Raw genomic sequence first — 27,793 nt, forward strand, 5'->3', positions numbered from 1 at the left:
CTAATATATCATTATTAAAACAAAAGGGGTACTTTCTTAGTAACTCACCTCATAAACTCAGGAAAGATAGCACCTTAAAGCTTCCCCTTCCAAAACAACTCCATCAACTTCTTCAAACTTTCATAGTGAGCCCATATATGGAGTAGTTTCCAAAACCATCGTTGAAATCTCAAAATTTTGGCAAAGATTAAAACTAGGAAAATTGAGTGCTTTTCTCTTTATGATGCACGGACAAGCCAGGAGAAGAAATGGAAGATATTTTGGACAAAAGTTGGATACGAATGAAGGAAACAGCCGGACAAAGTTGATGACCGACTGTGACACGTCACAATCCGGCCGGAATCTGGCCAGATTTCCGGCAGGATTCTTGGCCAGATTCAAGGGAACGGTAATACAATTTTTTTTCAAAATTCCAAGGCAATCCGGCCAGGTATCCGGCCAAAAACTGGTAGGATTTCCGGCCGGATTGGCCAAAAACAAAGCGAACCAGAATTTTTTTTCCTTTTCCTTCTTCCGGGCGTCTCAAACTCCCTTCCTTAAAAGAATGTCGTTCTCGACATTCCAACTTGTACTAATCAAATCAAGATATCCCACAAAAGTCAAACAAGCACTTCCAAGCAAGCAGTAAGAGTTACTCTAATCTCTGGCACTTATCAAATAGAGTTACTCCAAACAAGCACTTATCAAATTTTTCATTCCTACCAGAAATCTCTGGCATTTCAAACCAGATCCACAGTCCGGCATCCTAAACTTTAAGTTTAGGATACACTACGGAGATCTTAGGCCTAAACTCCGATACCAACTGTGACGGCCCCTCTCCCCCTAAGGTGAACCAAAGAGTTCGGCGGACCGCCTGTCCAGCTCTCGCTGGGAATCAATCGCTCACTACAGTTCTCAAACAAATTACAATATAAATATCAAATATATATCAATGGTTCCACAAATTTACATATCATAATCGAAGCAGAAACTAGTTCCCAAGCGTGGAACTTACACACACATCCGATCCACTCTAAACATTCAAATAACCCTAGCTATTACACAAGAGGAGAGCGAATTCAAACTGTACATGAGGTAATCCATCCAGTCACATGAATAAGTACTATAAGCTCTTCCTTCGCCTCGAGTCCTGTGGAAGGGAATAAAACAGTTTTGGGGTGAACTAGAAACTCGGCGAGTAATCAGTCAAATCAGTAATCAAATCAGTTTCATAATAGTTCAATTCAATGATGTCATGAATCAGAAATCAAGTGTACGTTTATTGCTCTCGTGAGCCAGTGAAAGCATTGTACTTCGCATCCGTCACAAAAATTGATCAGTTAATAGTGAAATAGTGATAGGAAGCCATTGGTGCTCCAGATAAACAGTAAACAGTGGTGGAGACATTGGTGCTAAGCACAGGACTTTCCAAGAACTCATTGAAGCCAAATCATGTCATAAACTACTATGCAAGTACACATGATATGCAATCGAGTAAACAATGGAGGAAAACGTTCAAAAGTAGCTTTGGTACAGTTTTGGGATCACTCACCAACCACAGCTCATGTACCTCATCCATCGTATGCAGTTCCTTGATCAACTCCAAGTCCTTCAACTCAAACTTAAAGCAACCAAACGCTCTCAAAGATCGGACAGCATTTTCCCTTAATTTCTTTATTTTCCAACCTACAATAAAAATAGCAAGTTGCATCTTACCAACCACAATTACACATACGATTCATAAGCAATAAAACACATCCAAATAGGGCCACAATACCCTTCAGTCAAAGCCAATTAGGGACTTTACAGCCAATCCATAAGAAAGCCCTAAATTAAACCCTAAAATCGGAATTTCCGCACAAACCAGAAATTTTCCGCAAACAATCATATGCAACATATACAAGCTCCATTTTACATCACAACTAGCTATCATTCCATGACCAACATACCATAATCACATAAAATAAAAAAGTTACCCGATGAATCCAAAAATGGTCCAATTTTACTTAAAATCATAAAATCATCCACAATATAACATATTTAAACACAACAACCCACTAATATATCATTATTAAAACAAAAGGGGTACTTTCTCAGTAACTCACCTCATAAACTCAGGAAAGATAGCACCTTAAAGCTTCCCCTTCCAAAACAACTCCATCAACTTCTTCAAACTTTCATAGTGAGCCCATGTAAGAAGTAGTTTCCAAAACCATCGATGAAATCTCAAGATTTTGGCAAAGATTAGAACAAGGAAAATTGAGAGCTTTTCTCTCTATGACGCACGGACAAGCCAGGCGAAGAAATGGAAGATATATTTGACAAAAGTTGGATACGAATGAAGGAAACAGCCGGACAAAGTTGATGACCGACTGTGACACGTCACAATCCGGCCGGAATCTGGCCGGATTTCCGGCAGGATCCTTGGCCAGATTCAAGGCAACGGTAAAACAATTTTTTTTCAAAATTCCAAGGCAATCCGGCCAGGCATCCGTCCAAAAACTGGTCGGATTTCCGGCTACATTGGCCAAAAACAATGCGAACCAGAATTTTTTTTCCTTTTCCTTCTTCCGAGCGTCTCAAACTCCCCTCCTTAAAAGAATGTCGTCCTCGACATTCCAACTTGTACTAATCAGATCAAAATATCCCACAAAAGTCAAACAAGCACTTCCAAGCAAGCAGTAAGAGTTACTCTAATCTCACTTATCAAATTTTTCATTCCTGCAAGAAATCACTGGCATTTCAAACCAGATCCACAATCCGGCTGTAGACACCAAATTTTTGGTGTAATTTCATTTACTGTTTATTTTTAGTTTTTTATTTGTCGTGTTAGTTTTATTCGATTTTTACTTTTTAGCTTATAGTTTTATTTTTATTTTTAAGTCTTTAGCATAGAATTTCTTGAAAAAAAAAGAAAGAAGAAAAGAAAGAAAGAAAAAAAAAGAAAGAAAGAAAAGAAAAAAAGAAAAATGATGGAAAAAGGAAAATCATGAAAAAAAAAGAGAAAAAAAGAAAAGTGTAGAAAAAAAATTGAAAATGGCCACTTTGTTTAGTTATTTTAAATTGTGTTCATTACTATTATTATTATTACCTGGTTTTTGTCAATTTTGTTATTATTATTATTTATATTTTATTAATTGTTTGTATTAATAGTCAAAAAAAAAAAAAGGCAAGCTCATAGACCCTGAGAAGCATACGATCCAAACCCTTCCTCTTCATTTTCATTTTTACAAAACGCAGATGCGAAAAACGAATTCCAGCTTGGTTGTTTTATTCAGTTTTTCCTCCTCCGTCTGATGATCTTAACAGAAAACACTTGGCTTGATCCAAGGTTTATCAGAAAAAACATGAAAATTTAAGGTTGTAAAAAATGCAAGAAAAGCTGGAGTTTTTCCGGGCCTTAGATGCTAGGGTTCAGGAAGGAGTTGCGGATATAAAAGCTGTGGAAAAAGAAGGTTTCGGCAGAGAGGATGGGGACGGCTAAAAAAAAAATCTGAAGGACAGGATAAGGTAAAGAGTGACGGCTGAGGATCAAAAAGAAAGAACTTCAACAAGGAGAGAGCTTGGAGCTTCGGCAGAGGAGAAAGAAAAGAGCTTTGAGGCAGGAGGAACGGCGGAAGAAGAAAACTGGAAGTGGAGTTGGCGGCTGGGCTGAAGGAAAAAGGGAAGAGAATCTGGAGAGTGACGGCTAGAAATCTGGTGAAGGTGAGGGAGGAGAGAAGACAAGAGAGGGGGATAACGGCTGAGTTTGGAAAAAGAAAGACACAACCGAGGAGAAGGTTTGGAGGGTGAGCAAAGCGAGAGAGAGCTTCGGACGGGCTAGAAAGAAAGGATTTTGAGAGCAAAAAGAGAACCAGAAAGGAAACAGAGAAAGCTTGAGGGGCTTCATCTGAGGAGTTGTCGGCTGGAAAGGTTGAGCAAAGGAAAACCGAGGGCTGGACAGAAATAGAGTGAAGGTTGGCGGCTACATCAGAGGAGTTTTTGAAACAGCAAGAGAAAAAGTGGCGGCTGGGTTTTAGAGGGCAACGGAAATGGAATAGAGTTGGGAGCGGCGGACAGAAAACAAGAAGGGGAAGACGAAAGTTCTGTAAAAGTTTTCAGCAGAACGGGCTGATTTTCGGCACACTTTGCAGCATGATTATCTCTTTTCTGGTTGCTCAATTCGATTGGATTTTGGTTTCTGCACACTCTCCAACATCAGAGGGGCAATTCTTGTTCAGAAATCTCTGAGAGAAAACATTGATAAAGTTTTCGAATCTGCCCCCAAAGACCGCTGCCTGGCTTCGCTGGTACGGGTTCGAAGCTGCGACGCAGCAACCCTAGCGCCTCGTTCACGGCTTTTTCTGCTCTGTTTTCGATCCAAAAGCTTCCTCAGGTATCTTCTTAAACTAATTTCTAGGCTCTATCATATTCCTTCGAGGTTGAGTTGGGTTCTTGAGTTGTTTTTGTGTTTTGTGGTTTTGTCGCTGCTAATGCTTGTAGTTGCTTGCTGATTTATGTGTTTCCTTGTTTGCCTGTATTGATTTAATCTTGCCTGTGAAGTGTTCGGTCATTAGATTTCGTTGAGAAGTGAGTTTGAATTCTTGATGTTGACCTTTAGGGTAGAATTTCTGCTGTTATGGTTCGTAGCAGCAAATGAAATTGCAGAAATAGTTCGAATGCTTGCATGAGAAAATGTTCAGTCCAGGTTGTGCGTGCTTGCTGTCTCATCTTACATTGAAGGAAAAATGGAAAATGTTAGGTAACCTTGTTACTTCAGGCCAAGCACTTGTGAGTTAAGTCATTAATCTTGTCCGAACAAAAAGATTGCATTTAGAAATCCAGAATTGCAACAGTAGGCTGCGATAGCACAAAAAAAATGCAGCAGTTTTAAAGTTAGTAATTGTTGGATATTTTGTCATTGTTTGCTGTCTCTGGTTCATTTGCTTGGTTTCTGGTTTATTTGGGACAGATTTTAGCATGAATATGGATCATTTCTGATGTATTTTGAATCTGAAAGTTTGTTGGAAGCTCATGATATGACATTGTTGAATTTGCCAGGTCATTTAACATTGGTTCCCTTCAAAAGTGTAACGAAAAAATCTGCCGCATTTTTATATTGTGTTTGATCCTTTTAGTTGAGTTTTTGCACTTCAGTTTTCATGTGTAATCTTGTGTTTGATAAAGAAATGGAAGGTCTAGTGTTGAGTTTGGGCACTTGGGTTTAAAGGACATTCAATTCATGTTATGATTGCTGAACCTTTTTTGCATAAAATGTTCCAATGTTTGCATGTTTTTCCTTTTATATTTTGGTTTGTTTGGATTGTTGAAATCGTGTTATGTAGCTAAGCTAAGTTTTCGGATGTTTGGTTAGGAGGTCTTGATTAAATTTGATGCATTTCAAAACAGAAAATGCCGCAAGTTGTACCAGCTTGCGGATGAAAGTTGCATAGGAAGAGCTTGGTTGCTGATTTCCTTTTGTTGCTGGAATGTTTTTTTTCAGTTTGTAGTATCAAATTCGCATAAAATCTTCTTCGTTTTGGGCTCTTGCATGCACGATGAGTTTGGTAGGAACTTAAGTTTTGAGTTTCGGTTGAGAGTTTGCTTTGTTTTCTTTTCTTAAAAATCTGTCATGTGAGGTTGTCTAAGCTTCAAAGCCTGTGAAATATTTGCAGAGAGTTTTTTACGTAGGTTGTATGTTTCTGCCTGAAAATATTCTTTAAAATTAGACTTTGACCCCCCAAGCTTTCCCTTGTTCTACTATGACCCAAAATTGAGAGAAACTAATCAATTGGGTCCCTGATATTTTTGCAGCAATGCATTATGGCCCAATTACATTCCATGTTCTTGCAATTAGGTCCTAAGGTGTTTGCATTTGAATCATTAATTGATCTTTATTATTTTGGGGAACTTTGAAGCTCTTTGATGATTCATTTTGACGTTGATTGTGATTGATTAGTGGTCATTATTGGGTCCTAGAAATGCAAGTTTAAACCATTCATGGACCTTCATTCACTCTTGGATTCTTGAGATATAATGTTTGCTTGGACTTTATTTTTTTTACTTGGGGACCTTTGAGTTTTTAAATGCTTCAATTAGGTTCAAATGATTTGAGTAGTGCTTGCATTTGGGTCTTTAGTAGATGTTATGCTTGGAGGTTGGATGATCATGCCTTTGCTTGGTCTTTAATTAGCTTTTTACTTCATTAAGTTGCCATTGGGGGAAAATTTGATGATTTGGTGGATTCCAATTGTTTTGTTTATATCTTATAACTAAATTGGTGCGTTAATCCTTTGCTTTGAATGGTTTTAGCATATGTTATCCCGTTAGTTGGTGACTTAGCCCAGTTTAAGTCTCGGCCATTTAACACTACAAAAGGGAACGGTATAATTCCTTTTATCTTTTTTTGTTTCTCTTATGTGACTCAACGTGCTAAGTGAATTGCATGTCTACTTTGCTTTCCTAGCTTTTCTTTAATTACTTTTACTTATGTCATTTACTTTTTGTTTTCATTAAGTTATTCTTTTAATGGGGTATGTGTACACCTCTTGGCTTGTAATAGATAGGGCTGTGGCGAGCAATTTGGTCCATTTTCCCTTTCCCCTTTTGTTTTAGTTAGTGAATGTAATAGGTTCATTAGCTTGGTTGCATGCCTACGTGTTAAGTGTTAATTTGCTTTGTTAGGGCCTTGCATCTAGTCGAGCATGCTAAGTGTTATGTGCTACATGTTTATAGGTGATTCGCATGTCTACTCGCTTTTTATAGTGTGGATGAATGGAATGGATGAATGTACGTCACCACACTAGTCCAACGCTAGTTGTGGCTTCTTTTATCGTTTCCACTAGTCCAACGCTAGTCGGAATTCATAGAATGGGCTAGTCCAACGCTAGACCCTTAGGGTTTTTCCCTTGTTAGTACATCATTTGCTTGATCACCACATATCACGCATTTTTCCTTAGTTTGTCATTTGGTATGTTCCTCAAACCCCTTCCCCTTCATTTTAGGACTTGCATCTCATGCTAGTTAGGGTTCATTTGCGTGAAAATCCCTTCCGATAAGGGAAACGAGCGAGTGTGGCTACTCGATAGCCTTAGCACGCTAGTTTCACCTTCTAATCAAAGGGAAAATCGAAGTCGAAAAGTTAGGAGTCAAACCCCGTACCCGACTTGTTGCATTCCTCTAGGGTCATACTTTCATTTTTATCACCTACATACTATTTTAACCACATTTTTTCACATTTCTTAAACCATACTTTCTCACTACATTTTTCTCATCACGTGCTCAATTTCACCTCACAAATGGAATTCCACCTTACCTTATATATCTATTATTCTATTTTTACACATTTGCACACAAAAAACATTTGAATTTTATACAATTTCACACATGCACCTTTTTATACATTCGCACACTTGCACTTACATTTCTTGCATCTTTCATACACTTTCACACTTGCACACTTAAATTTGAACTCTCATTTGCATTAATCGACCTCTATGAGGTTTTCCTTTGTTGGCCGCCACAATTCATGTGGTTTGGGACCAAAAGCCTCACAAGAGACATCGTAGAATTTAGGATTGCATTTTCCTTTCCGTTTTGCATTCATATAGTCATATCCAACGTGCAATACATACATTGGGTAGAAAATTAGGAAAGGTAAGGTTAAGTCGCGCAACTAGCCTTGGCTAGGTCAAAGGGGTGCCTTGGATTCTATCCTTGCCTTCCCCTTTGTCAAACGTGACTCCCGAACCTTTTTCTTTGGCTTACGTGGACTAGGAGTCATTTTTAAAAGGGTTTTACTACTTTGTCTTTAAAAATTTATTTTTTAGGTGACTTGGTACACCTTAATCATTACCAAGTGGCGACTCCAATTTCTCATTCAAAAACCCTTTTAAAAAAAAACTATTTTTTGGGTCAAATCGTCGTTTTTTCCCAAGTCCCATTGAGACCCATGTCTTTTCAACTCACAAAAATCATTCTCCAATCACAATTGAACCAAAAACATCTTTCTCAAACCATTTATTTTTATTTATCAAAAAATGGGGCGCGACAGTTGGCGACTCCACTGGGGACGTTTGAGAGTCCGAGCAAATTTGATTTAATCAACCTTTTTCTCCTTTTAACCTTTTCATTTATCACATTGGATGTTTAGGGTTGCATTTTTTCTTTTTTTAGGATTTTTGCATTTCGCGTATCAACCCACTTCCTCCCACATTCGCCTACGATTGTTTTGATGGATGGATGATTTATGTGATTCCGCGCTTTGCATTGCATTTGGGTGGGGAATACACCCTAGAGCCTTGTGATTGGTTCTTGATCCCTCCCCTCCAAAACGAGCACTAGCATACGTGCATTCGCTTTATTATTTATCCCTTTTTATTTTTCTTTTAGTGGCTTGTCACGCCACTCCACCCTACTAGGATTAGGTGACCCATTTGGACATGTGATCACGACACGATGTGTGTGTAGCACGATCCAATGGGTCACTCAATCTTCCGCTTTAAGCTATGGGTTTGATAGCCTTTAGCTTTTAGTCGAAGGTTGAGGATTTTGATAGATTCACTCAAACACGTAGCCGCGACACGATATGTGCGTAGCGGTGTTTGGGGAATCGCTCGAGCCACCGACAAAGAACCTTGGGATTGATGACCCTTGGTTTCTAAGTCTGAAGGCTCGGGGACCTGAGCTTATCGAGTCTAGATGCATTAGCGAACCCTAACCTCATGCATCCATTTTAGAATTGCCTTAGGGTAGAGTCGGCCTTATCCTGAGCTAGGGACACTATTCACGAGGGGAGGGGTCCAACCCCCTTTTTTTTCCCTTTTATTGCTTTGTATTGATTGTTTTATCTTGTTGCTACAATGTGTTATGTGTATTTCTCTGCCTGAACTAACCTTTCTTGGTTTTATGTCCCCATTGCATTCACAAACCCTAGCAAATAAGAGGTCTGGCATGACCTTCTTTTAGGAACCTACCTTTGTAGACAGGCTATTGCACGTTTAAAGATTTTGGTATATTGCATTCATAGATTAATGATTGCATATCATTCTAAGCCTACCCTGGCAGATAAAGGGTTCCTTAGGTCACATTTCATTTCGAATTGCATTTTTTTTCCTGCTTTAATAACTGGCATCATGCATTAAACCCTAGAAAGGGAATGACACTTAGGGGATCCCGTGTTAGGAATAAAACCACCTTGTGTCTCGGATACTTAATCCAAAGAGACTTGCACGTTTACATTTTGTACCATCCAAAGGGGTAGTGCACAAGGTAAGGTAGGATCCGATCATTTTCATAGAGTGATCTTTGGAATATGAGCACCTAATAATCACTTTTTGGCCATTTTATCAAAAATTGGTAAAAATCCCTTGCGTGAAGGACATTAATTTGAAGAAATTCACAAATGATTCCTCCTTTTGAGACAATAAATAAATTAAGGCCAAAATTTGATTTTTAGAAGGTCATAGACTAATGCACTTCAATGATTTTGAAATAACCAATGGCCGGACAATTCAACCAATCCATTTTGCCGATTCATTCAATAAATCGTCAATTCATTTGACCAATCTACCCTTTTTAGGGTCATTTGACCAATTTACCCTTTTTTAGGGTCACCTGGTCGATTTTGAAAAATCATCAATTCATTTGACCAATTTACCCTTTTTAGGGTCACCTGGTCGATTTTGAATAAATCGTCAATTCATTTGACCAATCTACCCTTTTAGGGTCATTTGACCAATTTACCCTTTTTAGGGTCGTTTGACCAATTTACCCTTTTTTAGGGTCACCTGGTCAATTTTGAAAAATCATCAATTCATTTGACCAATTTACCCTTTTTAGGGTCACCTGGTCGATTTTTCGACCAATTTATCCTTTTTAGGGTCATCCGATTGATTTTTGAATAAATCTTCATTTCATTTGGCCAATTCACTCATTTTTTTTTTATCTAGTTGATCTTTGAATAAATCACCAATTTCATTCAATTCATTTGATTAGTTAGGGCAATTTTGTCGATTTTCGATAAATCATCAATTTCGTCCGATTCATTTGACCAGTTTACCCTTTTAGGGTGATCTGGTCAATTTTGAATAAATTTTCGATTTCATTCAATTCATTTGATCAATTTCAGTTTTTAGGATGAACCAGTTCATTTTGAATAAGATTCTCAATTTCATGATCAAATTCCTTTTTTAGGATGATCCGGCCAATTTTTAAGTGATTTTTTTTAAATTTCACTCAATTCATTTGACCCATTTCCCTTGATTAGGGTAATTCGGTCGATTTAAATAAACGGTCAACTTCATTCAACCCATTTGACCAATTTGGGTCTCAATGTCGAATTTCAAATAGGGAAACCTAGTCGATTTTGAGAAAAACATCCATTACATCCAGCCATTTGATCAGTTGGAGTTTTGACCCGTGCTTCACTGAGAAAACTTGGTCAACGAATTCAAATCTCTTCGATAGGAAATTCGTCAAGGTCAAACCCGTGCGTTTTTGCAAATTCTTGTATCGATCACAAATGATCAATCCATTCGAACGTTGACCTCATTTTGACGAATGTCTCTTGTCACTCCAATTGACCAAATTTTTCGAAATTATTTTTCACTCCATGAGTTGATCGGATCCATCAGGTATTGTATAGTGTCTACTCTAGCGGATTGCATTTTCATGCTAGGCCTACCCTTGGCACAAAAAGGGTTCCCCCATAGGACATGCATCCGAATTACTTTAATTGTTACTAACTCCTGTCTTTTCCTTTTCTTTTTTTCTTTTCTTTTTGACAGCAGTCAATCAAGAAGGGTATCTAATAAGGGTTGTCTTACATTCTCAGGTAGTATATAGCTATTAGGAAAAGCCCCATTATCACCCGATCACGTAGTCGAGCTTCAAGAGATAGTGTAAACATGAGTACCCGTCTAGAATCATTTGATAGGCCCGCAACCACATCGCCGACTGACTCGGCAAATCTGGGAGCTCAACTGAGTGAAGTTCTAAACCAATTTAATGAGCTGAGCGTTGAAATGATGGCCCAACGGCGCGTAATCGATCAATTGGTAGCTGGTGGTGCTAGCGGTGAACAACATGAGCCCTTACCTCCTGGCCAATCTAAACCTCAACCCATATTTTTACCTTATACTCAAACCTCTGTTCCTTCACCATTCATAAACCCCCCTGAGGAAGCCTTTACTTATCCCACTCATGGCCCACAGCCTACTTACGTATCTCACATCCAAATTAACCCTTCTCATGCCCAAATTCCCCAGAATTATCCGCCAATCACTATGAGCATGCCATTTGAACCTCAAGGACTACATTATTACTCCACCGCTGAGCCATTCACCTTAGATACCGCCGCCCAAGGAAAGGCTGAAGCTGGGGAGTCATCCGCACCGGTTGATAAGAATTTGCTAAAAAGATTGGATCGGTTTGAGGAGTTCATAAGGAAAAACCAAGGTCTGAGCAAACAAGGAGGTCTAGACTACAACGATCTGTGCCTATTTCCGGATATGCAATTGCCAATGGGTTTCAAAGCGCCCAAATTTAGCAAGTACAATGGAACTGGCAATCCCAAAACACACCTTCGGATGTTCGCAAACAAACTTGGAAAGCCGATAGATGATGAGAATTTACCTGTACGTTTATTTCCCGAGAGCCTAGAAGGCGACGCGTTGGATTGGTATTCCAATTTGAAGCCTGAGGATATGAGATCTTGGATGGATTTATCAAATGCTTTTATGAGGCAGTACGAATACAATTGCGAGCTCGCTCCAACGAGGGCCACACTTGAGGGGACTAAAAGAAAACCATCTGAGGACCACAAGACGTACGCGAAGAGATGGAGGAAATTGGCCGCCAAGGTGGAGCCTCCTATGACCGAAAATGAGATTGTTCACACGTTCATCAAAGCTCATGACCCGCCTTACTTTGAGGAAATTTTTAAAATGACCGGGTGTTCCTTTGCCGAAATTGTCAATAAATTGGAAGAATTTGATGAGTTTGTGAAGGCCGGAAAAATTGTTAATGTGTCAACATTGAAGATGCAACTAGAGGCTCTGCAAGGCCAGAATAACAGTGGGAAGAAATCCCAATTTAAAGGAAAAGAAGAGGAAACTGCTTTTGTTGGGGATCAGGGCCCCTCGGCCAGACCTAGATTTTCAAACCGCCTTGCTTATTCGTCACCCTATCCATACTACCCAAACTCCCGTCCTATCCACCATACTACCATTAACCATTCTCGACCTCGACCAAATTATCCAAATGTAGTCATATCACCCTTTCAAAATCCTCAACCAAATTTCCAAACTAGACCTCGCCCTCCTTTTAACCCAAGACCTATTCCACCCCCTAACCCAAATTACCAACGAACCAGTGACACTCAAAATTCGACGTCACACCGAACCTTCACCAATCTAGGTCGGCCTGTTGACCAATTATATGAGCAATTGAAAGCTGTCGGGAAAATTGGTGTTATACCTCCTAAGATCTATTCTAAGCGCTTTCCTCCTGACTATGACCCTCAAGCAGTCAGCGCTTATCATTCTGGAGCTCCCGGGCATTCCACCAACGATTGTCGGGCATTGAAACATAAAATCCAGGATATGATCGAAGTCGGAGAAATAGTGCTAAGGAAAAAGGGTGAACAAGGACCGAGCATAAATACAAATCCCTTTCCCGAACACAAGGACGTCTTTGAGGCATCCAACCCCAATGAAGAAATCTGAAAATCCTGGAAATGGCTGAATTAGTGAGGTTCCTTTTGAAGGGAAGTTTTGATAAATTTGGGGAGTTGTTTTTGTTAAAACAAATGAAAATCGTTCATACATGTGTCTTTTGTTTAAGTATATTTTTTGTAAATAGTTTTCAATCAAGTGACTGCTAAAGACACGTTCCATGATATTAAGTATGGTTTTTCAATAAAATGTACAGTCTTATATATTGTGACTTACACATTCTTTTCAGATGGCCCAGAATAAAACCGTCTGATCCTTTGGATATCACTGTTCAGAAATTTGATGGCAGCGATCTCATAAATGTGAATGTGAATTTCAAAAATGAGATGAGTGGGAAAGAGGCATCTGAAAATGTTTCAAAGAGGCCCGAATGGAATAAAAGAAGTCCAAACTGAATCGGGATCAAGATTAGGAATAAGAAGCAATTGAACACAGTCCATCGTGGTCAATATGATCAAGAGGATTGGTCTGTGATTACCACTAAAGGGTCAAATCATGACCATTCAGACGAGAAGGCAAAGCATTAAGGTGATTTTTATCAGTACAAAATGAAGCCAAAAGGAGAGTTTGCCGCAAATTGTTGAGGTGCTCTTATCATCAAAAAGGTATCGCCTGGTGGAGCACTTGTTCCCTTAGCCAATCAATTTGGAGATGTGTAAGAAATTTTCATCTGATAAACGAAAGTTTTCTTTTAGAGTTAATGCGAAGAACGGAATGAAAGTCAGGCCCTCTTCTTTTCCCATTAAGATATTATATCCCTAGTTATCCCTTTTGAGCCTTCAGAATAAAATACTTCATTTGGCAACCCCTGAGAATCGCAAACCCCACATCGGGGCAAAGTTGATTTGAAAAAGAAAGAAAAGTCCCAAGAAGTGAAAAGCGATACAACAACAAAATCAAAAGAAGAAAAAGAACCTCAGTTGAGCATAAACTGGGGCAAATTTTGTGAAAAATTCAAAAGAAAGGCAGAAGGTCGAAAAATCAAAAGAAGAAAGAAAATGAAAGAAAAAAGCATCCATTGAACATAAACTGGGGCAAATTTTCAAAAGATGGATGAAAAAGGGAGAAAATGAAAGAACAAAGAATCTCAGTTGAAAATAGACTGGGAAAAGTTTTGGTTTAACCCTAAAATAGGGTTAACATGAAAATGCGATCTCAGATCATTTGAACTGCTTTTTGAAGTCTGCCTTCAAGTTTTAACCTTTTCTAGCACCTCACCAGACCCCATTACAAAAGCCAAAGAGTCCTGGCTTCCGTTCTTGGCATTACCTCTTTTAAGGAAATTTTCTAAGTCACATGGCAAATGATGTCAATACGCCTTCACTCATGTTGTAAGGGAAGGGGTTGTCGCACTGATGCCATTATTTCTTAAAATACATTTTTTGAGTTGATAAAGGCTATTGACAAGATTTGTTCATCAGGTGAAAATCCGAAAAGGGGACCTTTGAAAAGAAAAGGAAAAGAAAGAAAAAAGAAAAAAAGAAGTGGGAATAGCCTTAGTGAAAACCTAGAAGGGCGCTAAGGTAGAGTTTCATGAGAAAAGTGAGGTTGAAATTAGAAAGATGGGGATTTGATTCATTTGGGATTCCTCCTCGCATTATGATTTTTCTGTTGCCGACATTGAACTCAGGGCAGATGATATCTAAAAGGTCAAGCGTGGCATTTTGTTTGAAGTCGGAAAACTTTGGTTTTTCAAGCGTAAATTGTCAAATTATATATTCATTTCTTTAAAATTAATTTTCTTTCAATAAATGATTGTTTTCATGTTACAAAAATTTGTCATTTTGTTGTGTAAGTAGACTATTCTTTCATCAGATTCATGATCTTATTTATCTCTTTAGTCTCATCGGTTGGCAATCCCCCTGATTTATAGAAAATCCCTGGATACCAAGGGCCTTATTAACATTAGAAGTCAATGGAATTTAATCAGATCACAGAGCAAAGTTGAGTTTTTCGAAGTATCAAGGGGGAAAACATCAATGTACTCATGTTTACACATTTCTTGAAGAAGGAATTGATCGAATGGTGGTGGCATTATTTGTTCTTTCTTTTGCAGATTCATACGCGTTTCAAAGGACGAAACTGGGGCAACTTTTTTAATTGAGAAATGTCGCCCAAGAATTTTTATGTGACTGAGGGGTTCGAACCGAGGAAAAGGTGAATCAAAGTTTTAAGGAGGAGCAACCCTGCCATAATGCAAATCAAGTGATTGGTTGCACAATAATTGGTGGAGACTGGGGCAAAATTATTTCTTGAAAAGTTTTTCGTTAAAAAAAAAAAAAAAAAAATCAATCAATCAAAATTAGGTTTAACTTCTTATTTCTTGAAGAAATCAATTTCAAATCTCAACCTTTTAAATTCTTGTTATCTTTTTTGGCAAAATTTCAGCATCTGCCACACACCCTCCTATCCCTCACTTTCGTGACAATCACACTCAATTTCTTGACCAATTGAATGGCAGGATTGGGTTTTACCCCAAATATCAAGTTGGGCCTGGATTTCGTGCCGCCAGCATCACAAAAATGTCGTTGGGCCTGGACTTTGTGCCGCCAACATTCCAAATATCCCGTTGGGCCTGGACTTTGTGCCGCCAACATTGCAAAAATGTCGTTGGGCCTGGACTTTGGGCCGCCAACATTCCAATATCAAGTTGGGCCTGGATTTCGTGCCGCCAGCATCACAAAAGTGTCGTTGGGCCTGGACTTTGTGCCGCCAACATTCCAAATATCCCGTTGGGCCTGGACTTTGTGCCGCCAACATTCCAAAAATCACGTTGGGCCTGGACTTTGTGCCGCCAACATTCCAAAGATCAAGTTGGGCTTGGATTTCGTGCCGCCAACATTCACAAGATCCCGTTGGGCCTGGACTTCGTGCCGCCAACTTCACAAGATCACGTTGGGACTGGACTTTGTGCCGCCAACATTCCAAAAATCACGTTGGGCCTGGATTTCATGCCGCCAACATTACAAACATTACGTTGGGCTTGGATTTTGTGCCGCCAACATTCCAAAGATCATGTTGGGCCTGGATTTCGTGCCGCCAACATTCTAAAGATCACGTTGGGCCTGGATTTCGTGCCGCCAACATTCCAAAAATCAAGTTGGGCCTGAGTTTCGTGCCGCCAACATTCCAAAGATCAAGTTGGGCCTGGATTTCATGCCGCCAACATCACAACTTCCCATTGGGCAGGCTTGGGTTTAATCCCACTGACCAATTCATCACACTGGGGCAAATTATTTCGACAAGTCTCTCTCAGTCAGGAGAAATAAAAAATCAAAAAATCAAAAAATCAAAAAAAAATCAAAAATCAAAGTAAAAAATCAAATCAAGTTCATCACGGCAGGCTCGGGTTTGATCCCACTGTCCGATTGTCAAGACATTTCATTTTCATTGCTACTGGAGCTGGGTTTGTCCCGCCAATAAGCATTTCATTTTCACAACTACTAGAGCTGGGTTTGTCCCGCCAGTGAGCATTTTCATTTTCTTTGCCACTAGCCGTGGGTTAGTCCCACTAGTGAGCATTTCCTTTTATTCCGCCACTAGCCGTGGGTTAGTCCCACTAGTGAGCACTTCCCGTTTTAAATTCTTGTTCGGGTCAGTCCCGTTTAAATTTCTGTTCGGGTCAGTCCCGTTCAAATTTCTGTTCGGGTCAGTCCCGTTTTAAATTCCTGTTCGGGTCTATCCCGTTTTAAATTTCTTGTTCGGGTCAGTCCCGTTTTAAATTCCTATTCGGGCCAGTCCCATGATTTTCATTTTATTCGGGTCAGTCCCATGATTTTCGTTTTATTCGGGCCAGTCCCTTGATTTTCATTTTAGTCGGGTCTATCCCGTTTTAAATTTCCTGTTCGGGTCAGTCCCGTTTTAATTTTCTGTTCGGGCCAGTCCCGTTTTCTGGTCGGGTCAGTCCCGTTCTAGAATTCTTGTTCGTTGGAATCACTTTGCAGCCGAATAATGCAGGTAAGTATTTGGTGTCTACTTCTTTGTCTCAAGTTTTTCCAAAACTCAGACAAAGAGGGGCAAACTGTAGACACCAAATTTTTGGTGTAATTTCATTTACTGTTTATTTTTAGTTTTTTATTTGTCGTGTTAGTTTTATTCGATTTTTACTTTTTAGCTTATAGTTTTTTTTTTATTTTTAAGTCTTTAGCATAGAATTTCTTGAAAAAAAAAGAAAGAAGAAAAGAAAGAAAGAAAAAAAAAAGAAAGAAAGAAAAGAAAAAAAGAAAAATGATGGAAAAAGGAAAATCATGAAAAAAAAAGAGAAAAAAAGAAAAGTGTAGAAAAAAAATTGAAAATGGCCACTTTGTTTAGTTATTTTAAATTGTGTTCATTACTATTATTATTATTACCTGGTTTTTGTCAATTTTGTTATTATTATTATTTATATTTTATTAATTGTTTGTATTAATAGTCAAAAAAAAAAAAAGGCAAGCTCATAGACCCTGAGAAGCATACGATCCAAACCCTTCCTCTTCATTTTCATTTTTACAAAACGCAGATGCGAAAAACGAATTCCAGCTTGGTTGTTTTATTCAGTTTTTCCTCCTCCGTCTGATGATCTTAACAGAAAACACTTGGCTTGATCCAAGGTTTATCAGAAAAAACATGAAAATTTAAGGTTGTAAAAAATGCAAGAAAAGCTGGAGTTTTTCCGGGCCTTAGATGCTAGGGTTCAGCAAGGAGTTGCGGATATAAAAGCTGTGGAAAAAGAAGGTTTCGGCAGAGAGGATGGGGACGGCTAAAAAAAAAATCTGAAGGAGAGGATAAGGTAAAGAGTGACGGCTGAGGATCAAAAAGAAAGAACTTCAACAAGGAGAGAGCTTGGAGCTTCGGCAGAGGAGAAAGAAAAGAGCTTTGAGGCAGGAGGAACGGCGGAAGAAGAAAACTGGAAGTGGAGTTGGCGGCTGGGCTGAAGGAAAAAGGGAAGAGAATCTGGAGAGTGACGGCTAGAAATCTGGTGAAGGTGAGGGAGGAGAGAAGACAAGAGAGGGGGATAACGGCTGAGTTTGGAAAAAGAAAGACACAACCGAGGAGAAGGTTTGGAGGGTAAGCAAAGCGAGAGAGAGCTTCGGACGGGCTAGAAAGAAAGGATTTTGAGAGCAAAAAGAGAACCAGAAAGGAAACAGAGAAAGCTTGAGGGGCTTCATCTGAGGAGTTGTCGGCTGGAAAGGTTGAGCAAAGGAAAACCGAGGGCTGGACAGAAATAGAGTGAAGGTTGGCGGCTACATCAGAGGAGTTTTTGAAACAGCAAGAGAAAAAGTGGCGGCTGGGTTTTAGAGGGCAACGGAAATGGAATAGAGTTGGGAGCGGCGGACAGAAAACAAGAAGGGGAAGACGAAAGTTCTGTAAAAGTTTTCAGCAGAACGGGCTGATTTTCGGCACACTTTGCAGCATGATTATCTCTTTTCTGGTTGCTCAATTCGATTGGATTTTGGTTTCTGCACACTCTCCAACATCAGAGGGGCAATTCTTGTTCAGAAATCTCTGAGAGAAAACATTGATAAAGTTTTCGAATCTGCCCCCAAAGACCGCTGCCTGGCTTCGCTGGTACGGGTTCGAAGCTGCGACGCAGCAACCCTAGCGCCTCGTTCACGGCTTTTTCTGCTCTGTTTTCGATCCAAAAGCTTCCTCAGGTATCTTCTTAAACTAATTTCTAGGCTCTATCATATTCCTTCGAGGTTGAGTTGGGTTCTTGAGTTGTTTTTGTGTTTTGTGGTTTTGTCGCTGCTAATGCTTGTAGTTGCTTGCTGATTTATGTGTTTCCTTGTTTGCCTGTATTGATTTAATCTTGCCTGTGAAGTGTTCGGTCATTAGATTTCGTTGAGAAGTGAGTTTGAATTCTTGATGTTGACCTTTAGGGTAGAATTTCTGCTGTTATGGTTCGTAGCAGCAAATGAAATTGCAGAAATAGTTCGAATGCTTGCATGAGAAAATGTTCAGTCCAGGTTGTGCGTGCTTGCTGTCTCATCTTACATTGAAGGAAAAATGGAAAATGTTAGGTAACCTTGTTACTTCAGGCCAAGCACTTGTGAGTTAAGTCATTAATCTTGTCCGAACAAAAAGATTGCATTTAGAAATCCAGAATTGCAACAGTAGGCTGCGATAGCACAAAAAAAATGCAGCAGTTTTAAAGTTAGTAATTGTTGGATATTTTGTCATTGTTTGCTGTCTCTGGTTCATTTGCTTGGTTTCTGGTTTATTTGGAACAGATTTTAGCATGAATATGGATCATTTCTGATGTATTTTGAATCTGAAAGTTTGTTGGAAGCTCATGATATGACATTGTTGAATTTGCCAGGTCATTTAACATTGGTTCCCTTCAAAAGTGTAACGAAAAAATCTGCCGCATTTTTATATTGTGTTTGATCCTTTTAGTTGAGTTTTTGCACTTCAGTTTTCATGTGTAATCTTGTGTTTGATAAAGAAATGGAAGGTCTAGTGTTGAGTTTGGGCACTTGGGTTTAAAGGACATTCAATTCATGTTATGATTGCTGAACCTTTTTTGCATAAAATGTTCCAATGTTTGCATGTTTTTCCTTTTATATTTTGGTTTGTTTGGATTGTTGAAATCGTGTTATGTAGCTAAGCTAAGTTTTCGGATGTTTGGTTAGGAGGTCTTGATTAAATTTGATGCATTTCAAAACAGAAAATGCCGCAAGTTGTACCAGCTTGCGGATGAAAGTTGCATAGGAAGAGCTTGGTTGCTGATTTCCTTTTGTTGCTGGAATGTTTTTTTTCAGTTTGTAGTATCAAATTCGCATAAAATCTTCTTCGTTTTGGGCTCTTGCATGCACGATGAGTTTGGTAGGAACTTAAGTTTTGAGTTTCGGTTGAGAGTTTGCTTTGTTTTCTTTTCTTAAAAATCTGTCATGTGAGGTTGTCTAAGCTTCAAAGCCTGTGAAATATTTGCAGAGAGTTTTTTACGTAGGTTGTATGTTTCTGCATGAAAATATTCTTTAAAATTAGACTTTGACCCCCCAAGCTTTCCCTTGTTCTACTATGACCCAAAATTGAGAGAAACTAATCAATTGGGTCCCTGATATTTTTGCAGCAATGCATTATGGCCCAATTACATTCCATGTTCTTGCAATTAGGTCCTAAGGTGTTTGCATTTGAATCATTAATAAATCTTTATTATTTTGGGGAACTTTGAAGCTCTTTGATGATTCATTTTGACGTTGATTGTGATTGATTAGTGGTCATTATTGGGTCCTAGAAATGCAAGTTTAAACCATTCATGGACCTTCATTCACTCTTGGATTCTTGAGATATAATGTTTGCTTGGACTTTATTTTTTTTACTTGGGGACCTTTGAGTTTTTAAATGCTTCAATTAGGTTCAAATGATTTGAGTAGTGCTTGCATTTGGGTCTTTAGTAGATGTTATGCTTGGAGGTTGGATGATCATGCCTTTGCTTGGTCTTTAATTAGCTTTTTACTTCATTAAGTTGCCATTGGGGGAAAATTTGATGATTTGGTGGATTCCAATTGTTTTGTTTATATCTTATAACTAAATTGGTGCGTTAATCCTTTGCTTTGAATGGTTTTAGCATATGTTATCCCGTTAGTTGGTGACTTAGCCCAGTTTAAGTCTCGGCCATTTAACACTACAAAAGGGAGCGGTATAATTCCTTTTATCTTTTTTTGTTTCTCTTATGTGACTCAACGTGCTAAGTGAATTGCATGTCTACTTTGCTTTCCTAGCTTTTCTTTAATTACTTTTACTTATGTCATTTACTTTTTGTTTTCATTAAGTTATTCTTTTAATGGGGTATGTGTACACCTCTTGGCTTGTAATAGATAGGGCTGTGGCGAGCAATTTGGTCCATTTTCCCTTTCCCCTTTTGTTTTAGTTAGTGAATGTAATAGGTTCATTAGCTTGGTTGCATGCCTACGTGTTAAGTGTTAATTTGCTTTGTTAGGGCCTTGCATCTAGTCGAGCATGCTAAGTGTTATGTGCTACATGTTTATAGGTGATTCGCATGTCTACTCGCTTTTTATAGTGTGGATGAATGGAATGGATGAATGTACGTCACCACACTAGTCCAACGCTAGTTGTGGCTTCTTTTATCGTTTCCACTAGTCCAACGCTAGTCGGAATTCATAGAATGGGCTAGTCCAACGCTAGACCCTTAGGGTTTTTCCCTTGTTAGTACATCATTTGCTTGATCACCACATATCACGCATTTTTCCTTAGTTTGTCATTTGGTATGTTCCTCAAACCCCTTCCCCTTCATTTTAGGACTTGCATCTCATGCTAATTAGGGTTCATTTGCGTGAAAATCCCTTCCGATAAGGGAAACGAGCGAGTGTGGCTACTCGATAGCCTTAGCACGCTAGTTTCACCTTCTAATCAAAGGGAAAATCGAAGTCGAAAAGTTAGGAGTCAAACCCCGTACCCGACTTGTTGCATTCCTCTAGGGTCATACTTTCATTTTTATCACCTACATACTATTTTAACCACATTTTTTCACATTTCTTAAACCATACTTTCTCACTACATTTTTCTCATCACGTGCTCAATTTCACCTCACAAATGGAATTCCACCTTACCTTATATATCTATTATTCTATTTTTACACATTTGCACACAAAAAACATTTGAATTTTATACAATTTCACACATGCACCTTTTTATACATTCGCACACTTGCACTTACATTTCTTGCATCTTTCATACACTTTCACACTTGCACATTTAAATTTGAACTCTCATTTGCATTAATCGACCTCTATGAGGTTTTCCTTTGTTGGCCGCCACAATTCATGTGGTTTGGGACCAAAAGCCTCACAAGAGACATCGTAGAATTTAGGATTGCATTTTCCTTTCCGTTTTGCATTCATATAGTCATATCCAACGTGCAATACATACATTGGGTAGAAAATTAGGAAAGGTAAGGTTAAGTCGCGCAACTAGCCTTGGCTAGGTCAAAGGGGTGCCTTTGATTCTATCCTTGCCTTCCCCTTTGTCAAACGTGACTCCCGAACCTTTTTCTTTGGCTTACGTGGACTAGGAGTCATTTTTAAAAGGGTTTTACTACTTTGTCTTTAAAAATTTATTTTTTAGGTGACTTGGTACACCTTAATCATTACCAAGTGGCGACTCCAATTTCTCATTCAAAAACCCTTTTAAAAAAAAACTATTTTTTGGGTCAAATCGTCGTTTTTTCCCAAGTCCCATTGAGACCCATGTCTTTTCAACTCACAAAAATCATTCTCCAATCACAATTGAACCAAAAACATCTTTCTCAAACCATTTATTTTTATTTATCAAAAAATGGGGCGCGACACCGGCATCCTAAACTTTAAGTCTAGGATAAACTACGGAGATCTTAGGCCTAAACTCTGATACCAGCTGTGACGGCCCCTCTCCCCCTATGGCATACCAAAGGGTTCGGCGGACTGCCTGTCCAGCTCTCACCGGGACTCAATCACTCACGACGGTTCTCAAACAAATTGCAATATAAATATTAAATATACATCAATGGTTCCACAAATTTACATATCATAAGCGAAGCAGAAACTAGTTCCCAAGCATGGAACTTACACACACATCCGATCCACTCTGAACATTCAAATAACCCTAGCTATTACACAAGAGGAGTGTGAATTCAAACTGTACATGAGGTAATCCATCCAGTCATATGAATAAGTACTACAAGCTCCTCCTTCGCCTCGAGTCCTGTGGAAGGGAATAAAATAGTTTTGGAGTGAACTAGAAACTCAGCGAGTAATCAGTCAAATCAGTAATCAAATCAATTTTATAATAGTTCATTTCAATGATGTCATGAATCAAAAATCAAGTGTACGTTTATTGCTCTCGTGAGCCAGTGAAATCATTGTACTTAGCATCCATCGCTCAAATTAATCAGTTAATAGTAAAACAGTGATAGGGAGCCACTGGTGCTCCAGATAAATAGTAAACAGTGGCGGAGACATTGGTGCTAAGCACAGGACTTCCCAAAAACTCATTGAAGCCAAATCATGTCATAAACTAACATGCAAGTACACATGATATGCAATCGAGTAAACAATGCATGAAAATGTTCAAAAGTAGCTTTGGTACAGTTTTGGGATCACTCACCAACCACAGCTCATGTACCTCATCCATCATATGCAGTTCCTTGATCAAGTCCAAGTTCTTCAACTCAAACTCAAAGCAATCAAACGTTCTCAAAGATCGGACAGCATTTCCCCTTAATTTCTTTATTTTCCAACCTACAATAAAAATACCAAGTTGAATCTTACCAACCACAATTACACATACGATTCATAAGCAATAAAACACATCCAATTAGGGCCACAATACCCTTCAATCAAAGCCAATTAGGGACTTTACAACCAATCCATAAGAAAGCCCTAAATTAAACCCTAAAACCGGAATTTCCGCACAAACCAGAAATTTTCTGCAAACAATCATATCCAACATATACAAGCTCCATTTTACACCACAACTAGCTATCATTCCATGACCAACATACCATAATGAAATAAAATCAAAAAATACCCCAATAAATCAAAAATTGGTCCAATTTTACTTAAAATTATAAAATCATCCACAATACAACATATTTAAACACAACAACCCACTAATATATCATTATTAAAACAAAAAGGGTACTTTCCTAGTAACTCACCTCATAAACTCAGGAAAGATAGCACCTCAAAGCTTCCAGTTCCAAAACAACTCCATCAACTTCTTCAAACTTCCATGGTGAGCCCATGTATGGAGTAGTTTCCAAAACCTTCGATGAAATATCAAGATTTTGGCAAAGATTAAAACTTGGAAAATTGTGAGCTTTTCTCTCTATGATGCACGGACAAGCCAGGTGAAGAAATGGAAGATATTTTGGACAAAAGTTGGATAAGAATGAAGGAAACAGCCGGACAAAGTTGATGACCGTATGTGACACATCACAATCCGGTAGGAATCTGGCCGGATTTCCGGCCGGATTCTTGTCCAGATTCAAGGCAACGGTAAAATAATTTTTTTCAAAATTCCAAGGCAATCCGGCCAGGTATCCGGCCAAAAACTGGTCGGATTTCCGGCCGGATTGCCCAAAAACAAAGCGAACCAGAATTTTTTTTCCTTTTCCTTCTTCCGAGCGTCTCAAACTCCCCTCCTTAAAAGAATGTCGTCCTCGATATTCCAACTTGTACTAATTAGATCTAGATATCCCTCAAAAGTCAAACAAGCACTTGCAAGCAAGCAGTAAGAGTTACTCTAATCTCACTTATCAAATTTTTCATTCCTACAAGAAATCACTGGCATTTCAAACCAGATCCACAATCCGGCAACCTAAACTTTAAGTCTAGGATGCACTACGGAGATCTTAGGCCTAAACTCTGATACCAACTGTGACGGCCCCTCTCTCCCTAAGGTGAACCAAAGAGTTCGGCTGACCGCCTGTCCAGCTCTCGCGGGGAATCAATCATTCACTACAGTTCTCAAACAAATTACAATATAAATATCAAAAATACATCAATGGTTCCACAAATTTACATATCATAAGCGAAGCAGAAACTAGTTCCCAAGCGTGGAACTTACACACACATCTGATCCACTCTGAACATTCAAATAACCCTAGCTATTACACAAGAGGAGTGTGAATTCAAACTGTACATGAGGTAATCCATCCAGTCATATGAATAAGTACTACAAGCTCCTCCTTGGCCTCGAGTCCTGTGGAAGGGAATAAAATAGTTTTGGAGTGAACTAGAAACTCAGCGAGTAATCAGTCAAATCAGTAATCAAATCAATTTTATAATAATTCATTTCAATGATGTCATGAATCAGAAATCAAGTGTACGTTTATTGCTCTCGTGAGCCAGTGAAATCATTGTACTTAGCATCCATCGCTCAAATTAATCAGTTAATAGTGAAACAGTGATAGGGAGCCACTGGTGCTCCAGATAAACAGTAAACAGTGGCGGAGACATTGGTGCTAAGCACAGGACTTCCCAAAAACTCATTGAAGCCAAATCATGTCATGAACTAACATGCAAGTACACATGATATGCAATCGAGTAAACAATGCATGAAAATGTTCAAAAGTAGCTTTGGTACAGTTTTGGGATCACTCACCAACCACAGCTCATGTACCTCATCCATCATATGCAGTTCCTTGATCAAGTCCAAGTCCTTCAACTCAAACTCAAAGCAATCAATCGCCCTCAAAGATCGGACAGCATTTCCCCTTAATTTCTTTATTTTCCAACCTACAATAAAAATTGCAAGTTGCATCTTACCAACCACAATTACACATAGGATTCATAAGCAATAAAACACATCCAATTAGGGCCACAATACCCTTCAATCAAAGCCAATTAGGGACTTTACAACCAATCCATAAGAAAGCCCTAAATTAAACCCTAAAACCGGAATTTCCGCACAAACCAGAAATTTTCTGCAAAGAATCATATCCAACATATACAAGTTCCATTTTACACCACAACTAGCTATCATTCTATGACCAACATACCATAATCAAATAAAATTAAAAAATACCCCAATAAATCAAAAATTGGTCCAATTTTACTTAAAATTATAAAATCATCCACACTACAACATATTTAAACACAACAACCCACTAATATATCATTATTAAAACAAAAGGGGTACTTTCTTAGTAACTCACCTCATAAACTCTAGAAAGATAGCACCTCAAAGCTTCCAGTTCCAAAACAACTCCATCAACTTCTTCAAACTTCCATGGAGAGCCCATGTATGGAGTAGTTTCCAAAACCTTCGATGAAATCTCAAGATTTTGGCAAAGATTAAAACTAGGAAAATTGTGAGCTTTTCTCTCTATGATGCACGGACAAGCCAGGTGAAGAAATGGAAGATATTTTGGACAAAAGTTGGATAAGAAAGAAGGAAACAGCCGGACAAAGTTGATGACCGAATGTGACACGTCACAATCAAGTAGGAATCTGGCCGGATTTTCGGCCGGATTCTTGTCCAGATTCATGGCAACGGTAAAATAATTTTTCAAAATTCCAAGGCAATCCGGCCAGGTATCCGACCAAAAACTGGTCGGATTTCCGGCCAGATTGCCCAAAAACAAAGCGAACCAGAATTTTTTTTCCTTTTCCTTCCTCCGAGCGTCTCAAACTCCCCTCCTTAAAAGAATGTCGTCCTCGATATTCCAACTTGTACTAATCAGATCAAGATATCCCACAAAAGTCAAACAAGCACTTCCAAGCAAGCAGTAAGAGTTACTCTAATCTCACTTATCAAATTTTTCATTCCTACAAGAAATCACTGACATTTCAAACCAGATCCACCGTCCGGAATCCTAAATTTTAAGTTTAGGATACACTACGGAGATCTTAGGCATAAACTCTGATACCAGCTGTGACGGCCCCTCTCCCCCTATGGCGTACCAAAGGGTTCGGCGGACTGCCTGTCCAGCTCTCACTGGGACTCAATCACTCACGACGGTTCACAAACAAATTGCAATATAAATATTAAATATACATCAATGGTTCCACAAATTTACATATCATAAGCAAAGCAGAAACTAGTTCCCAAGCGTGGAACTTACACACACATCCGATCCACTCTAAACATTCAAATAACCCTAGCTAGTACACAACAAGAGTCCGAATTCAAACTGTACATGAGGTAATCCATCCAGTCACATGAATAAGTACTACAAGCTCCTCCTTCGCCTCGAGTCCTGTGGAAGGGAATAAAATAGTTTTGGGGTGAACTAGAAACTCAGCGAGTAATCAGTCAAATCAGTAATCAAATTAGTTTCACAATAGTTCATTTCAATGATGTCATGAATCAAAAATCAAGTGTACGTTTATTGCTCTCGTGAGCCAGTGAAATCATTGTACTTAGCATCCATCGCTCAAATTGATCAGTTAATTGTGAAACAGTGATAGGGAGCCATTGGTGCTCCAGATAAATAGTAAACAGTGGTGGAGACATTGGTGCTAAGCACAGGACTTCCCAAGAACTCATTGAAGCCAAATGATGTCATGAACTAATGTGCAAGTACACATGATATGCAATCGAGTAAACAATGCAAGAAAACGTTCAAAAGTAGCTTTGGTAAAGTTTTGGGATCACTCACCAACCACAGCTCATGTTCCTCATCCATCATATGCAGTTCCTTGATCAAGTCCAAGTCCTTCAACTCAAACTCAAAGCAATCAAACGCCCTCAAAGATCGGACAGCATTTCCCCTTAATTTCTTTATTTTCCAACCTATAATAAAAATAGCAAGTTGCATTTTACCAACCACAAATATAAATACGGTTCATAAACAATAAAGCACATCCAATTAGGGCGACAATACCCTTCAATCAAAGCCAATTAGGGACTTTACAACCAATCCATAAGAAAGCCCCAAATTAAACTCTAAAATCGGAATTTCCGTACAAACCAGAAATTTTCCGCAAACAATCATATCCAACATATACAAGCTCCATTTTACACCACAACTAGCTATCATTCCACGACCAACATACCATAATCATATAAAATCAAAAAATTCCCCAATAAATCAAAAATTGGTTCAATTTTACTTAAAATCATAAAATCTTCCACAATACAACATATTTAAACACAACAACCCACTAATATATCATTATTAAAACAAAAGGGGTACTTTCTTAGTAACTCACCTCATAAACTCAGGAAAGATAGCACCTCAAAGCTTCCAGTTCCAAAACAACTCCATCAACTTCTTCAAACTTCAATGGTGAGCCCATGTATGGAGTAGTTTCCAAAACCTTCGATGAAATCTCAAGATTTTGGCAAAGATTAAAACTAGGAAAATTGTGAGCTTTTCTCTCTATGATGCACGGACAAGCCAGGTGAAGAAAAGGAAGATATTTTGTACAAAAGTTGGATAAGAATGAAGGAAACAGCCGGACAAAGTTGATGACCGAATGTGACACGTCACAATCTGGTACGAATCTGGCCGGATTTCCGGCCGGATTCTTGTCCAGATTCAAGGCAACGGTAAAATAATTTTTTTCAAAATGCCAAGGCAATCCGGCCAAAAACTGGTCGGATTTCCGGCCGGATTGCCCAAAAACGAAGCGAACCAGAATTTTTTTTCCTTTTCCTTCTTCCGAGCGTCTCAA

The sequence above is a fragment of the Coffea arabica genome, chromosome 9c, assembly GCF_036785885.1.
Source record: "Coffea arabica cultivar ET-39 chromosome 9c, Coffea Arabica ET-39 HiFi, whole genome shotgun sequence".
NCBI classification, from domain to species: Eukaryota; Viridiplantae; Streptophyta; class Magnoliopsida; order Gentianales; family Rubiaceae; genus Coffea; species Coffea arabica.